General features: G+C 39.0%; 1 long non-coding RNA gene across 4 annotated transcripts in view; it reads right to left on the reverse strand.

Moving 5' to 3' along the window:
* The window catches only part of LOC125754754 (uncharacterized), a 34,925-nt gene that overhangs the window by 17,431 nt on the left and 1,971 nt on the right, over positions 1-15,523 (reverse strand). For all 4 annotated transcript variants that reach the window (XR_007409558.1, XR_007409560.1, XR_007409559.1 and 1 more), the window contains exon 2: positions 3,108-3,280. This is a non-coding gene — a long non-coding RNA (uncharacterized LOC125754754). The remainder of the gene's footprint in view (positions 1-3,107; positions 3,281-15,523) is intronic.

A 15,523-nucleotide genomic window follows, 5' to 3' on the forward strand; every position in this document is an offset into this window, starting at 1 on the left:
TGATCTCTTCGACAGTTCTTCTAATCTCGATTTCATTGAGTTCTGCTCGAATCTTTCTTAACTCTCTTCTTCTGCTGGGTGTAGGATCTATTTGCTGTTTTTTCTCTAGCTCCTTTATGTGTAAGGTTAGCGTTTGTATTTGAGATCTTTCTAGTTTTTGAATGGATGCTTGTATTGCAATGCATTAACCCCTTAGGACTACTTTTGCTGCATCCCAAAGATTTTGAAAGGTTACATCTTCATTCTCATTAGTTTCCATGAATCTTTTTAATTCTTCCTTAATTTCCTGGTTGACCCTTTCATCTTTATTCAGGATGGTCCTTAACCTCCACGTGTTTGAGGTCCTTCCAAACTTCTTGTTGTGATTTAGTTCTAATATCAAGGCATTATGGTCTGAGAATATGCAGGGGACGATCCCAATCTTTTGGTATTGGTTCAGACCCGCTTTGTGACCCAGTATGTGGTCTATTCTGGAGAAAGTTCCATGTGCACTTGAGAAGGATGTGTGTTCAGTTGAGTTTGGATGTAAAGTTCTGTAGATATCTGTGAAATCCATCTGGTCCAATGTATCATTTAAAGCTCTTGTTTCTTTGGAGACGTTGTGTTTAGAAGACCTATCGAGAGTAGAAAGAGCTACATTGAAGTCACCAAGTATAAGTGTATTATTATCTAAGTATGTCTTAACTTTGGTTATTAATTGGTTGATATATTTGGCAGCTCCCACATTCTGGGCATATATATTGAGGATTGTGACGTCCTCTTGTTGGATAGATCCTTTAAGTATAATATAGTGTCCCTCTTCATCTCTCACTACAGTCTTCGGGGTAAAGTTTAGTTTATCTGATATAAAGATGGCTACCCCTGCTTTCTTTCGAGGACCATTTGAATGGTATATGGTTCCCCAACCTTTTATTTTCAGGCTGTAGGTGTCCTTCTGTCTGAAATGAGTCTCTTATAGACAGCAAATTGATGGGTCCTGCTTTTTTATCCGTCTGAAACCCTGCACCTTTTGATGGGGTCATTAAGCCCATTCACATTCAGAGTTACTATTGAAAGCTAGGAGTTTAGTGTCATCATGATATCTATTCAGTCCTTGTTTTTGTGGACTGTTCCACTGAACTTCTTCTTAAAGGGGAATTTTAAGAGTCCCCCTTAAAATTTCTTGCAGAGCTGGTTTGGAGGTCACATATTCTGTCAGTTCCTGCATGTCTTGGAAGCTCTTTATCTCTCCTTCCAAGTTGAATGAGAGCCTTGCTGGATAAAGTATTCTTGGTTGCATGTTTTTCTCATTTAGGACCCTGAATATATCCTGCCACCCTTTGTGTCCTGCCAGGTCTCTGTGGAGAGGTCTGCTGTCACCCTAATACTCCTCCCCATAAAATCAGGGATTTCTTATCTCCTGATGCTTTAAGGATCTTCTCTTTATCTTTGGAATTTGCAAACTTCACCATTAAATGTCGAGGAGTTGAACATTTTTTATTGATTTTAGGGGGTGCGGATCACTCTATCTCCTGGATCTGAATGCCTGTTTCCCTTCCCAGATTAAGAAAGCTTTCAGCTAGGATTTGTTCAAATATATATTCTGGCCCTCTGTCCTTTTCGGCGCCCTCGGGAACCCCAATTAAAGGTAGGTTTTTCTTCCTCAGGCTGTCATTTATTTCCCGTAATCTATCCTCATGGTCTTTTAATTGTTTGTCTCCTTCTTCCTCAGTTTCCCTCTTTGCCATCATCTTGTCTTCTATGTCACCCACTCGTTCTTCCACCTCGTGAACCCTCGTTGTGAGGACTTGTAGTTTGGATTGCATCTCATTCAATTGATTTTTAATTTCTGCCTGATTAGATCTAAATTCTGCAGTCACAAAGTCTCTTGAGTCCTTCATGCTTTTTTCTAGAGCCACCAGTAGCTGTATAATAGTGCTTCTGAATTGGCTTTCTGAGATTGAATCGTAATCCATATTTGTACCTTTGTGGGAGAGAGGACTGTTTCTGATTCTTTCTTTTGAGGTGAGGTTTTCCTTCTAGTCATTTTGCTCAGTGCAGAGTGGCCAAAAACAAGTTGTATTGGGAAAAGGAGAAAAAGAGAGGATAGAAAGAAGGAAAGAAATGAGAAAAAGAAAAAAGGAAGGAAAAAAAGAGAAGAAAGAAAGAAAGGAAAATAAAGGATGGGGAAAGCAAACAGAAATCAAAAAGCAAAAAAAAAAAACACACACGGGGGAGTATCTTCTGATTCTGTATACTTTAAGTCCCTTGACTTCCCCTGGAACTTGTGTGTCTAGCTAGTCTTCTGGGGGAGGGGCCTGTTGTGCTGATTTTCAGTTAGCACTTGGGGGATCTGCTCTCCCCCTTCCTGGTTCAGGGCTCAGTGGGGGTTGTTTACCCCGTGAGGCCCCAGGAGGAACAACCACAGTGGCAGTGGCTGGCTCTGGAGCCCTGGATTCAGCTTCCGCAGTAACTCGGGAGCTCTCGGACTGCAGGGGCCTGGATGCTCCGGGGGCGGGGCCGCTGATCTCCTCAGCTCGGGGCAGAAGCATCCTTGCTGTCCTGGGCCCTCCTGGCCTCTGCCTGTCCTGGGGGGAGGTTGGATCCTAGGCTGTGTCCCCAGAGCCCTGTGTTCCCGGGCCTGTGCTGTTGGATTCGCACTCCGGCCGCGAAGACCCTCTCTGCGGAACCGCCACCTGAGACCCACAGAGCTGCTCCCGGGCCACACGGCCCCCTCCACGTGGAGCCTCTACCTCTGCTAGAGCCGCCTCTGAGCTGCTCTCGGGTCCCTGCAGCCCCCTCTCTCCGGAGCCTCTGCTGGAGCCCCTCCGAGCTGCTCTGGGGTCCCGCCATGCACACGCTGCAGCCCTTAGGGAGCTGGGTGCACTTTCCTGGGGGCGCAGGTGTCTGTTAGTGTCCCAGGGAGCCTGAGGGCATCCCCGCCTTCCTGGGGTCCTGCTCTAACTCCCTGCGAGCATCTTTCTGCTTGGGAAGATTGGTTAAGCTCCTGCTTCTCCAGGACGGGGCTTTCCTCTTCTGGGGGCACTAGCCTTTGCTGGACTTCTCGTGAGGCCCCTCCCCCTTGGATGCCTTTTGTTTCTCTATTTCATTTCCCCCCATCATCCTACCTTGATAGAAGCGTGAACTCTTCTCACTGTAGCATTCCAGCTGTTCTCTCTTTAAATCTCAGGCCGGATTCATAAATTTTCAGGATGATTTGAAGGTTATCTAGGTAATTTGGAGGGGACAGGTGACTTGGGGACCTTATTCTTCCACCATCTTCCCCATCCTTATTTTCGATCTAAAAAGAAAGACAGTATGTATGAAGCCATAATGACACACGAGGTAGACACAATGTCAATGAGACTAATAAATTTTTCATCCAAGGAAATCTACCAAGAATTTGTCTAGAAAGCAATTCCAAATATAGTCAAATGAAACCATACTTTCTGGGGTGGGTGGGTGTGCTCAGTTGGTTAAGTGTCTGAGTCTTGATTTCTGTGCAGGTCATGATCTCAGGATGATGAGATTGAGCCTCACTTCAGGCTCCATACTCAATAGGGAGTCTGCTTGAGATTCTCTCTCTCTCTCCTTTTACCCCTCCTCTCACTCATGTGCATGTGCACACATTCTCTCTCTCTCTCTCTCTCCCCCTCGCAAAAAAAAATATAAACTTAAAAAAAAACATGTTTTTTAAGCAAGTACTATGTGCACAGCTATATAGGAGCTTAGGTGAATATGATACAAGGCAAAACTAAATACCTTCCCCAATGAGTATATTTCAGAGCAAAGCTAAAATGTAGAGGAGAGTTGTTCAAGTGACATTGTGATAAATTCATGTAATTCAATGTCTGTCCCATAGTCCTTCAGAGTTTATAAATAAAACAACTTTCTTCTTCTTCTTCTTCTTCTTCTTCTTCTTCTTCTTCTTCTTCTTCTTCTTCCTCTTCCTCTTCCTCTTCCTCTTCCTCTTCTTCGGAAATAAAACTTTTAAAGCATCTCAAGAATAGTATTGGTTCTCAGGGGCAAAGTGTTTAAGACCTGAAAACATACATAGAGCATCTCTGATTCTATAGGAAAACTTCTCTAAAACGTTAAATACATTTGTGCGACTAGACCACCAAGACCAAATTCTTGAGTCTCAATTTCATAGAAATGACCACTGAACTTGAGAGAAAGAAAGCAGGTGGAGTTTATTGGAGATACCTTACATATAGGGGACTGGATAGAAAGAAAAATGTTGGGATGCCTGCATGGCTCAGGTCATGATCCCAGGGTCCTGGGATGGAGCCAACTTGAGCTCCACACTCAGTGGGAGGAGTCTGATTCTTCCTCTACCCTTCACACTCCCCCTGCTCGTGCTCTCTCTCTCAAATAAGTAAATAAAATCTAGAAAGAAAGAAAGAAAAAGAGAAAGAAAGGAAAGAAAAAGAGAGAAGAAAGGAAGGAGGGAGGGAGGGAGGGAGGGAAGGAAGGAAGGAAGGAAGGAAGGAAGGAAGGAAGGAAGGAAGGAAGGAAGGAAGGAAGGAAAAGAAAAGAAAAAAAAAAGAAAAGAAAAGAAAAGAAAAGAGCAATGCCCTCCTCTGAAGGGGTGGTGTGCCAGACATAAAAGCAGTTTTCCAAAGGATAAGAGGCTGGGCTTGCGTAGGCATCCTTCAGTCCCATGATCATTATTTTGTAGTCATTACTGTTTAGCAGACATAAGACAATCACAGGATTCCTTTCTTTCTGGTCAAAATTCTTCTAGGGCTCCTGGAAATTAGAAATACAGCAGGGTTTAAATTGTTACTTCTAATTTTGCCAGACAACCATCCCTCCCTGTCAGCTGTTATCTCTGGTTTGTTCTCTTTCCCATAAAAGGTATTTGTCTCTGAGCATATGGAAACTCTTGACCCTTGCCTGAGACCAGACGCTTTACAGGAGTTAAGTCGCTCTTGTTTTCCCTATACGGTCTCATTTGTACCAAATGGTTACTTACCCATAGAAGAAAAGTAAGGGAGAGAGAATTCTAGTGTTATAAATTTTATATTATCCTCCAGCAATGACCACTCTTTATTGGCAAGAAGTTATTTCAAGCTTTACCAAAGAGATGGATAACTACATAGAATGCTTATATTTTTGCCTGTGTTTATATTTTGTATACTAGGAGATTTTAAGAAAACATTCTCTTGTGATGAGGGAGGTCCGGCATAAGTAAATAAATGAACCTTGCTTGTGTTTCCATCTCAGACACTGAAGAACTTGGAGCAATTCCAAGGTGTGCTGACTCGGGATCTAAAGTGTCCTTACCTTCACAGGAGAGACCACGTACCCAGACTAGCCCCCTTTCAGGATAGTTGGGAGATCTGTTATGAATTCCCTTTAGAAACTCAGGAATATATAATATATAATACCTAATTATATAGATAATATATAATATATAATACCTAAATAATTATTATTAAGATAATGCCTGTCCTGGGGGGACAAGAGTGCCAAGAATACAAAATGGGGAGAAAAATCATCTCTTCAAACACTGGTTTCAGGAAAACTGGATATTCACATGCAAAAGAATGAAATGAGAACCTTATATGTCACCATACCAAACAACAACAACAACTCATAAATGTAAAACCGAAAATTATAAATCTTTAGCAGAAAGCCAGGGGGAAAAATTTTCATGACATTGATCGCGGCAATAATTTTTTGGATAAAATACTAAAGGCACAAACAGCAAAAACAAAAATAGATAAATGAGAGTACAGGAGATGTAGTTATTTCTACACATTAAAGGAAACAATCAACAGAGTAAAAAGGCAGCCTATGGAATAGGAAAAATATTTGTTAGCCATTTATATAATAAGGGGTTAATATTCAAAATATATAAAGAAACCTGACAAATCAATATCAAAAACCAAATAACCTGATTTTTAAAATAAGCAAAGAGGGGATCCCTAGGTGGCACAGCGGTTTGGCGCCTGCCTTTGGCCCGGGGTGCGATCCTGGAGACCTGGGATCGAATCCCACATCAGGCTCCCTGCATGGAGTCTGCTTCTCCCTCTGCCTGTGTCTCTGCCTCTCTGTCTCTCTCTGTGTGACTATCATGAATAAATACATAAAATCTTAAAAAAAAGAACAAACATAGGAAGAAAATTATAAAAATAAAAATAAATAAATAAAATAGGCAAAGAATGTAATAGATGTATTTCCAAGGAATATATACAACTGGTGAACAGATACATGACATAAGAACATGCTTAATATTACTAACCGTCAGGGAAATGCAAATAAAAAACACAATGAGATATCAACTCATGCAGTGAATTATCACCCAACACACTGGCCATTATCAAACACAGATACACATTTTGTACATAGAGAAAAAAATTGTTTAAAGATTTTATTCATTTATTTATAGAGACACAGAGAGAGAGAGAGAGAGAGGCAGAGACACAGGCAGAGGGAAGAGAAACAGGCTCCATGCAGGGAGCTCAATGTGGGACTCGATCCTGGGTCTCCAGGATCACACCCTGGGCCGAAGGCGGTGCTAAACCACTGAGCCACCTGGGATGCCCAAAATTTTTTAAAGTATTAGTAAGAATGTGGAGAAATTGGAACACTTGTGCACTCTAAGTGGGAATGTAAAGTGGTGTAGCTGCCATGGAAAACAGCAGAGAGCTTCTCCCTCCCCAAAATTTCTTTTTAATTAGAATTATCTTATGATCCAGCAATCCCACTTGTGAATATTTATCCAAAATAATTGGAAGCAGAATCTAGAAATGATACGTGCACTCATATGTATTGCAGCATTATTCACAACAGCCAAGAAGTAGAAATCATTCAGTGACCATTAGAGAATAATGGATAAGGAAGTGTGGTACAGACAGGCAGTGGAATATTAGTCAGCCTTGAAGAAGAAGGGAATCCCGTCATGCTGCATGTGAATGAACTGTGAGGACATTATGATAAATAAAATAAACTGGTAACAGAAAGAAAAATACTCCATGATTCTACTTATTTGAGATATATAAAATGGTTAAACATCACAGCACAAAGTTAGAATGGTGGTTGCCAGGCAAAGAGAATGAAAGGTGGAAATGCACCTCTTGTTCCATCGGAATAGTTTCAGTCATGAGATGAAAACATCCTTGAGACCGGCTGTTCAACCAGCATATTTAAACATTTAAGAGGGTAGATTTCATGTTTATTTCTACTAAAATTAAAAAAAAAGGCTTACCCAGAGTTCTTTTTCACATTTCAGCTTTCTCAACATTAAGAAATAACTGCACATTGAAAGATCCAAAATAAGAGAATATAAAAGGATATTCAAAATATAAGAGATATCCAAACTAACATAAGCCATCCTTGGTGGAAAAGTAAAGCTTAATCCTGAGTCTCTAACACATATTAGAGCTTTTGCCTCTCATAATATTTACTTGAGATTCTCAAATACGTATTAGGTTAACGTACTTTCCTTCTCATTTTCTAGGAAGGTCTTGCCTTCCTCTTCAATCCCCCTCTTCAGCTTGAGCAACTTAGCTCTTACCATTTTATGAGATTTGTGCTCTAAGTAAGGTTTCCTTTGAGTAAGAAAAAAATCCCTATTTAAAAAAATGATTGAAAGTCAGTAGATTCTAGTACTTTCTCTTACAGGTGAGGCATACAAAGTCTAGACAGGCTTGCAACTCATTCAAAGTCTCGTAACCAGGGCGAAAAGGTTGGTCTGCAACTCAGAATCTCCATTCTCGCCAATATTCACTATGCCTCTGATTTTACTTCTATACATCAAAGATGGACACAATAACTGGAAAATCATTATTTTATGCCTAACATGTACAGCAGATTATGACCGGTAGTAAGAATGAAAGGGAAGACCTGTGTCCTTTCTCAAGGAGCTCCCATCAACATGATCTAATGGAGTTTGTTTAATGTTTTAAATGAGGGTATGATATGCATAATTTCTTAAAAAGCAAAATGAAATGTTTATAGTATATTTTCTGAAGTGGTCTAAGAATACAGTACACTGTGATGTATACAGTGTGTGTATATATGCAATTTAAGTTTCAGTAATAGAGAAAGAATGTGCAGGATCTAGGAGGCAGCATTTACTCAACTCTGCATTGATCACTGGAATACTGCTTTTTAAATCGAGAGACCACACCTTGATTCCAAATTATCACGACGTAGTTCGTATAGAGCATCCAACGTGGCTGGAGAAATAACTACTTTGTGAGCACTGACGAAAGGGATTAGAAAAGAGTAAGGAAATAGAGCAAGCAACAAGTTTAAGTATCTGAAATTCTATCCTGACAGAGAAATAAACCTTATCATGATTGGCCCTTGAAGAATATGGACTATTTTGATGCATAGGATAGATAAGCAGAATTTTGTCTTCACGTGAGGAAGATTTTCATAATCACTGGAATTATCCAACACTGAAACGGGCACCTGAGGTATTGATTACCCAGGAAATGAAGATATTGGATCTGGATCAGCATTCGGAACAGATACTGTCAAGCAGGGTTTCTTAGACTAATATGCATGTGCATATTAAATGCACCTGGGGGTCTTGTTTAAATGAAGATACTGGAAGTGTATGTAAGGGTACGAGTGTGATCCTACAGTCCTAGGAAGCATCTAGGTGATGCCCATGCTCACGGTTTGAGGAGTAAGCTTGTAGAACAATTAAGCACATTTAATTTGTACCTTGAAATAAGTGATTTAAATTTTTTTCGAGGCCTTAGGCTTTATTAGACTTTATTACCGAACACGTCATAAAAACAGCTGCTCTTTGGTTATGAGTTATCTCCTTCATCCTGACAAAAAAGGAAAATAAATCTCTTGAAGAGTCAGCCAGGGAAAGTGAATTGCCTTTTCTAAAGAGCAGGAAATCCCACATGCACTTTCAGCTGCAGCGTCCTCGTGGTTCCTTCGTTCCCTGTTAGCTGTCTGTTGTCTTCCTTAACGTTGTTGGAAGTGAAACCTTTGGCTGAGATACTTGCCTTAGAGGCTGACTTGTCAGATGGATTTCTGCAAATTGCATGTGGTAGCGGAAATGCTCATTTTTGACACCCAAAATCTTCACATAGGATTTTTACAGCCCACCTATGATAAAGACCAATTAAAAGTTTGGCCACTTGGCCATGGAGCAGCTGACTCATTTATCTCTTCTAAGTGAGACCGTCTGAGCACAGCATCTTCCTTTAAACATGAAAAATTTTGAACACTATCTCGTTTGACCATAATTAAATCTTTCAGTCCCTCAAGGAAGTGTTTGGTTTTTCTCTCCATGGTTGATTTTGGTTATTTTACCTTCATATAAGAAACATTAAAGAATACAAGAGTAAACACTTCAAAACTAGTTTTCAAAATCTGTCACAGACTAGACATAACAACCAATTATCCTTCCTTTCCCCATTCTAAGGCTTCAAATAATAGTGGGGAAAACAGTTATTATTTTATACTACAATTTTCGACTATGAGTACTAGTATCCAAGGCAAGAATTCCAGTTTTCTTCAAAGAAAAGAGCCTGCACCATCATTTCCAGAAAGCTCAAAGGAGAATTAAAAAAAACATCTATGAAATGTTCTGACATTTCTGACAGAAGTTTCCACAATGTCTACTAATTAATAGGAAAAATATAAAACACATTAATTAGTTTCCTCACAATTATATACAAATCATGACAAATTGGCGTAAGGAACGAAGTTTCAAGCTTTGTGTTCAGGCTAATGGAAACCATTCTCTTGTTTTGGGGATGATAAAAAGAATTCTTGACTTGAGAGAATTTAGGTGACATTTAATCTCGATTCACCCGGCTGGTGGAAAATGAAACCATATTTCCTCTGGGTTCAGATGTCAATCAATGAAAATACAATCCTCATAAATAAATAGGGTTGCATTATCTCACTTATTTCTTTGCCTGCTTCAGAAAGGAGCCTGTCACAAAACCATTGTAGGAGATCAATTATGGAGGAGGCCTGTGAATCAGAAGTATAAAATGGTCTCTCACAAACAGATTCTGAATCAAAAAGGATTTAAGCATTTATGGCTGGGAAAGTATTTCTCACAGAAACAAGGGGGGAAATGTAGATGTTTTGAAAAATAAATAGGACAACATTTCCTCATCAATTATGTAGCTATATATTAATCTATAACTTAAAATGTCTACTTATACATTATATATGTGTATTTATACGCAAACATGTCCATGCACACGTACGTGTACCTACATAGAAACACACATATGTGTGGGTGTTTATCTGCATATGTATACAGGTACACATATTTGCTTGTGTATACATATCACCCCGTGAGTGCATACATATTCACGTCTATATACGTGTGTGCATATATGGGTATATATGATGATAGCAGGAATTTTAATTTGAAAATTTTAACTAAAAAATTTGAAACGCAGAAGGTGGAAATCAGGCAAACCAGATGCCACCAGAATTAGTCAGGAGTAGCGCAACTCATGTTTTTAAATTATTTGTGCCGGGATCAAAGACAGCAATGACACACCTAAACATCCCTTTTGTTTTAAAGAGTCTCCACTTTCCAAAAATAAAAGAACACTATATGGAAATGTTTCAGATTTGGCTTGACTCATAACAGGTGCACCCTAATGAGGATGGCATCCACTGCGCCTTGGACCGAGTCTATGCTTCTACTGTGTAAGGCCAGGAACAAAGAGAGGTGGTCACTGAAAGGGCTTGCCTGGGACTATCCCCAATCCTCCATGCTTACAGCAAATCTTCCCCTTGCCAGGCCTTTGAGGACGGCTACATGGTACTTGGTTTGGCATCACTGCAAACATGAGTTGGAGATCGATACTGAAGATCCTCAGAAATATGAATTTTAGAAATTTCTATAGGATCGAATGAGCTGATTCTGATTTCAAGGGATTTTTTTTTCTGCTACTCTTTATTCTCCTCTTAGAAAACACAGATTGTCATAAAGGGCTCTAATGAGATCAGAGTACATGGTTTGTTGGCTGTATAAGCTTTTGCAGTTTTTGTGCTGTCAAGTCCATCTAGTTTTTTCTTTTCTGAGGCTTAGGTCTCTTTTTGGAATACCCTCTTTGCCTCAAGACTACATTCATATATATTATATATATTATTTTCTAACGATGTTTTAATTTGGGGTAATTGATTAATGCCTTATGTGTTAACATTTCTGTAAAAAGAAGATAGTTTATTCCAAGTAATTTTAAAAGAATTATAATTTTATTCCATTTAATTCTTACTTATTACTCCCAATCCCAGGGTTTAAGGTCCTTTATGTGTCATTTCTCATTTTTAATTCTTCTGATCTTCTATATGTTTGGATTTAGTATTTATATTCTCATCATGTTTTTAAGAGCTGTATATTTTGGGATCTCTAGCTTTGAGTAGTGAAGTTTTGTTTCTTTTCCTGTCCAGGGTCCATTTCATCTCTCTCTAGTAAAAGCATCATCAGCACACTGATTTTCTTCTACACATCTATCTTCCCCTCCCTAACTTCTGGCCTCCACAACTATGAGAAAAACAGGTTTTACTGTTTAAGCCACCCAGTCAGTGGTATTTGGTTAGGACAGCCTAACCACACTAATACAGAAGGGGTGCATCCTTCTTTGTGACTTTTCATTCCTGTTTGGTAAAATGTGGAATCAATGGCTGGAGCTCGTGCAGCCTTATTGAACCAAACGATAGTAGCTGCGTATTACAGGATGCACTAAGAAGAAGAATGATGGCAAGTCCACCATAACAACCCTGTTTATCTGTAACCTTTTTTTTTTTTTTTTGCTTTTCCCATAGATGCTATATTTTATTGTAAGCACACCTGTAAGCCACTGCCAGTATTTTTAAACAAGGGAGTGGTGATATTATCAAAATTCAGTTCAGACATTAATTTTTACATCAAGAAGTAATGGCTTCCCAAGATACATTATTCCTTTCTAATAGAGAAGGACAAACAGTGTATGTTCTCATTCATTTGGGGAATATAAATAATAGTGAAAGGGAATATAAGGGAAGGGAGAAGAAATGTGTGGGAAATATCAGAAAAGGAGACAGAACATAAAGACTCCTAACTCTGGGAAATGATCTAGGGATGGTGGAAGGGGAGGAGGGCGGGGGGTGGGAGTGAATGGGTGACGGGCACTGAGGGGGGCACTTGACGGGATGAGCACTGGGTGTTTTTCTGTATGTTGCTAAATTGAACACCAATAAAAAATTAATTTATTAAAAAAAGGAGTCCTCTGTGTGTCTCTCGTGAATGAATAAAAAATACTTTTTAAAAAGATGTTCACTTATTTAGAGTGAAAGAAAGAGATAGAGTGCAGTGGGGAGGGGCAGAGGTGGAGGGAGGAAAAATTCTTAAGCAGACTCTGCAATGAGTGCAGAGCCCTTTGTGCCACTCCACCTCACAAGCCTGAGATCACCACCTGAGCTGAAAGCAAGAGTCCAACACTTAACCAACTGCACATCCCAGGCATCTCAGCTTTTGCTTTTTTATCAGTCATTACAAGGTTGATGAAAGTGTCCTGGAAAATGAAAAAAAAGTGATAAAAGCTAGAAAATAGAGAACTTAGGGTCAAAAGAGGAAGATGGATGGGATAGAAGGCCTCCCCAAAATCAGATGTAGCCAAGAGTTTAAAAGATGTGTAATTGACCCTGATTCTTTTTTTAAGGTTTTATTCATTTATTCATGAGAGACACGGAGAGAGAGAGAGAGAGGCAGAGGGAGGAGCTGGCTCCATGCAAGGAGCCCAACGTGGGACTCGATCCCAGGTCTCCAGGATCGCACGCTGGGCCGAAGGCAGGTGCCAAAGTGCTGAGCCACCCAGGGATCCCCAACCCTGATTCTTAATACAAAACCCTCATGATATAATATAGACTTGGCCTTGTACAGATCTGGGTCAAAGTTATCATATATATGTATGTATATATATATTCAGGTACTTCACTATCTTAGACATTTAACAATTCTTTAAAAAATTATTTTATGTGATAAAATGCACATAATATAAACCTAAAAGCCCTTTTAACTAATTTTTCTCACTTGTGAAATGAGAACAAAATTACCTACCTTGCTTAATTAAAATGTATGGTAAATTCAGTGATTTCAATAAGTGATCATTTTCCTTTTCTAATTTTCAGGAAAGATACAATTGAAATCACTCTATAAACAAATCTAATTAGAAAGCTACTTCAGCATGAATTTACATTTTCATTAACACTCAAAGAAGAGCTAATGCATGTAGGCTTCAAGAGGGAAAGACATAAAGAAGCACAAATCTTTCTAAATTTCACTGCTGTAAAGTATAGGGATTGGTAGCTGAGGAACTTTTTACTTGAATATCAATTTGGACTTCAAAGAAGCAGAGGTAATAATCACTTTGATTCAGGCAGTCATAGGAAGTCATTGACTCAAACCCTCAATTTATACAAATGAGGCCACTGAGGCCCAACAAGCTTGAAAGAATTGCCTAGTGTCTCACAGCTAGTTAGTGATAGAGGGAAGATTTGAATAGCAATCTCTAGGATGTATGTGATGTGGGGTTTTTTTTCCCTTAAATGCTAAGAGTATACACCAGACGATAGCCTCTTTGAAATAAAAGCTATAACAAAATAAGTATAGGGCTAGCAAATAAATACATTGCACACATCAAAAAGGAACAAAACAAAAGCCAAACATCTTCACAATGTGAAAATATTCTGAGTGGGGAATTAGCTACATAATCTCCATGGATACTCATTTGCTCCATGATGCCATATAATTAAGGTCATTTTTATTCACAAATGTCCTTTTTGTGACTCAGTCTTTGTACAGATACGTAACAATAACAATAACAGTTATTCCCAAGAATATTAACCAAATAGGCAGATAAGCAAAGACAATCTGCTTTCACACATTTACTGAGAGAGAGAGAGAGAGAGAGAGAGAGAGAATGAATTTTGAATTTTACTGAACTACTTACAATTCCAAAAAGGTGTCATGTGTTTCTTACCTGAGTCCTTGGTACTATTGTTTCCATTGCTGCTTGCCTTTGTTGGAATGAGTGGTCAACAATGCCCTTGATCCACCACAGATATTTAAAAGTTCCTGCCTTTATATAGTTTTCCTCACTTCTAACACCTAAATACACCTGTAGTTCAGAAGCCTTATCAGTTCATCTCCCTTCTCTCTCCCAGTGACTCCTAGCTAGAGCAGTGTCTAGAACCTAGTACACGCAAAAATCTTTTCTAATTGAATAGTACTTTATATAAGCTGAGCAACAGGCTATCCATAAAATAATTTTTAGGGTAAAATCGGATATGGTGTTTTTTTCATTGGTAGGTAATTTGGTTGTGGTTTAACTGATACAAAAATCTATCATGAACTATAAACTAATATTAATCATGAACTATAAACTAATAATAAGGAATGAGACTAAGAATATACATGTGATTAGATTCAAATAGAAATGCCAAAAGAGGGATGCCTGGTTGGCTCAGTCGGTGGAGTGTGTGACCCTTCATCTCAGGATTGTGAGTTCGAGCCCCAGGTTGGACGTAGAGATTACTTAAAAAAAATCTTAAAACAACTCAAAAGAACTGATGCACTAATTTGTGTAAATGTGCAGTTTGTTACATACACATATACAAATGTATACAATACATATGAATATGTATGTGCAAGAAGTGTATATATTTCTAATTACATGAAAATGAAATTTCAACTTTTTTCTTCGTAATGCACGTGTATGTTTCATACACAATGCTTCATATATCTAGAAAATATTTGTAGCTATGTAAGTTATCTGCAACTGACCAAATCTAGAAGGAAGGAAAAATCTCTTTTGAGGAAGTAAAATAGACATTACGAGGCCTATACACTAAAGTCATGCACTTCACTGAAGGAAGAGTTTTATATTAAGAGTCTTCATCCCGTCGAGTGCCCCCCTCAGTGCCCATCACCCATTCACGGGATGAGCACTGGGTGTTATTCTGTATGTTGGCAAATTGAACACCAATAAAAAATAAATTTATTATTAAAAAAAGAGTCTTCAGGTGAATCCTGCTCGACCTGCTTTTAGAAATAACTCTAAAACATATGGGCATTTATTTTCTCTTCCCATGGAAGATTAGAGAGGAGGTGATTACACTCTTAACAGCAAGAAGTGAGAGGAACTATGGCAGATGAAATAGAAGCTTAATGTGAGAGAAAGAAACGCAGAGGCAGAGACAGAGGAGGGGAAAGAGAACTGAGGAATAGAAAGAAGAAAATGGAAAAGGAAGGTGGAAAGGAAGGAAAACAGAAACATTTAAGGGATTAACAGAGTAAGACCTTAAATTAAATGAGTAAAGCAGTTTGGGCCACATAGACAGCGGCCAGAAATGCTGCTCAGGGGAGGACAAACTTGCTCCTGACCCTCTCAGTTCAGTACCTGGGGGTGTGTGAACAAAACTGACAACAGACAAAATAACAGGAGTAAAGGCATCCACGTTTATAAATTTTTAATTTTACATGTAAAGGACCTCACGACAAGAACTAAATACCCAGAGCTGTGGTGAGATTTGAGAGCAGATAGAGCATTTT

Source organism: Canis lupus (genome assembly GCF_003254725.2).
Source record: "Canis lupus dingo isolate Sandy chromosome 19 unlocalized genomic scaffold, ASM325472v2 SANDYCHR19.02, whole genome shotgun sequence".
NCBI classification, from domain to species: domain Eukaryota; kingdom Metazoa; phylum Chordata; class Mammalia; order Carnivora; family Canidae; genus Canis; species Canis lupus.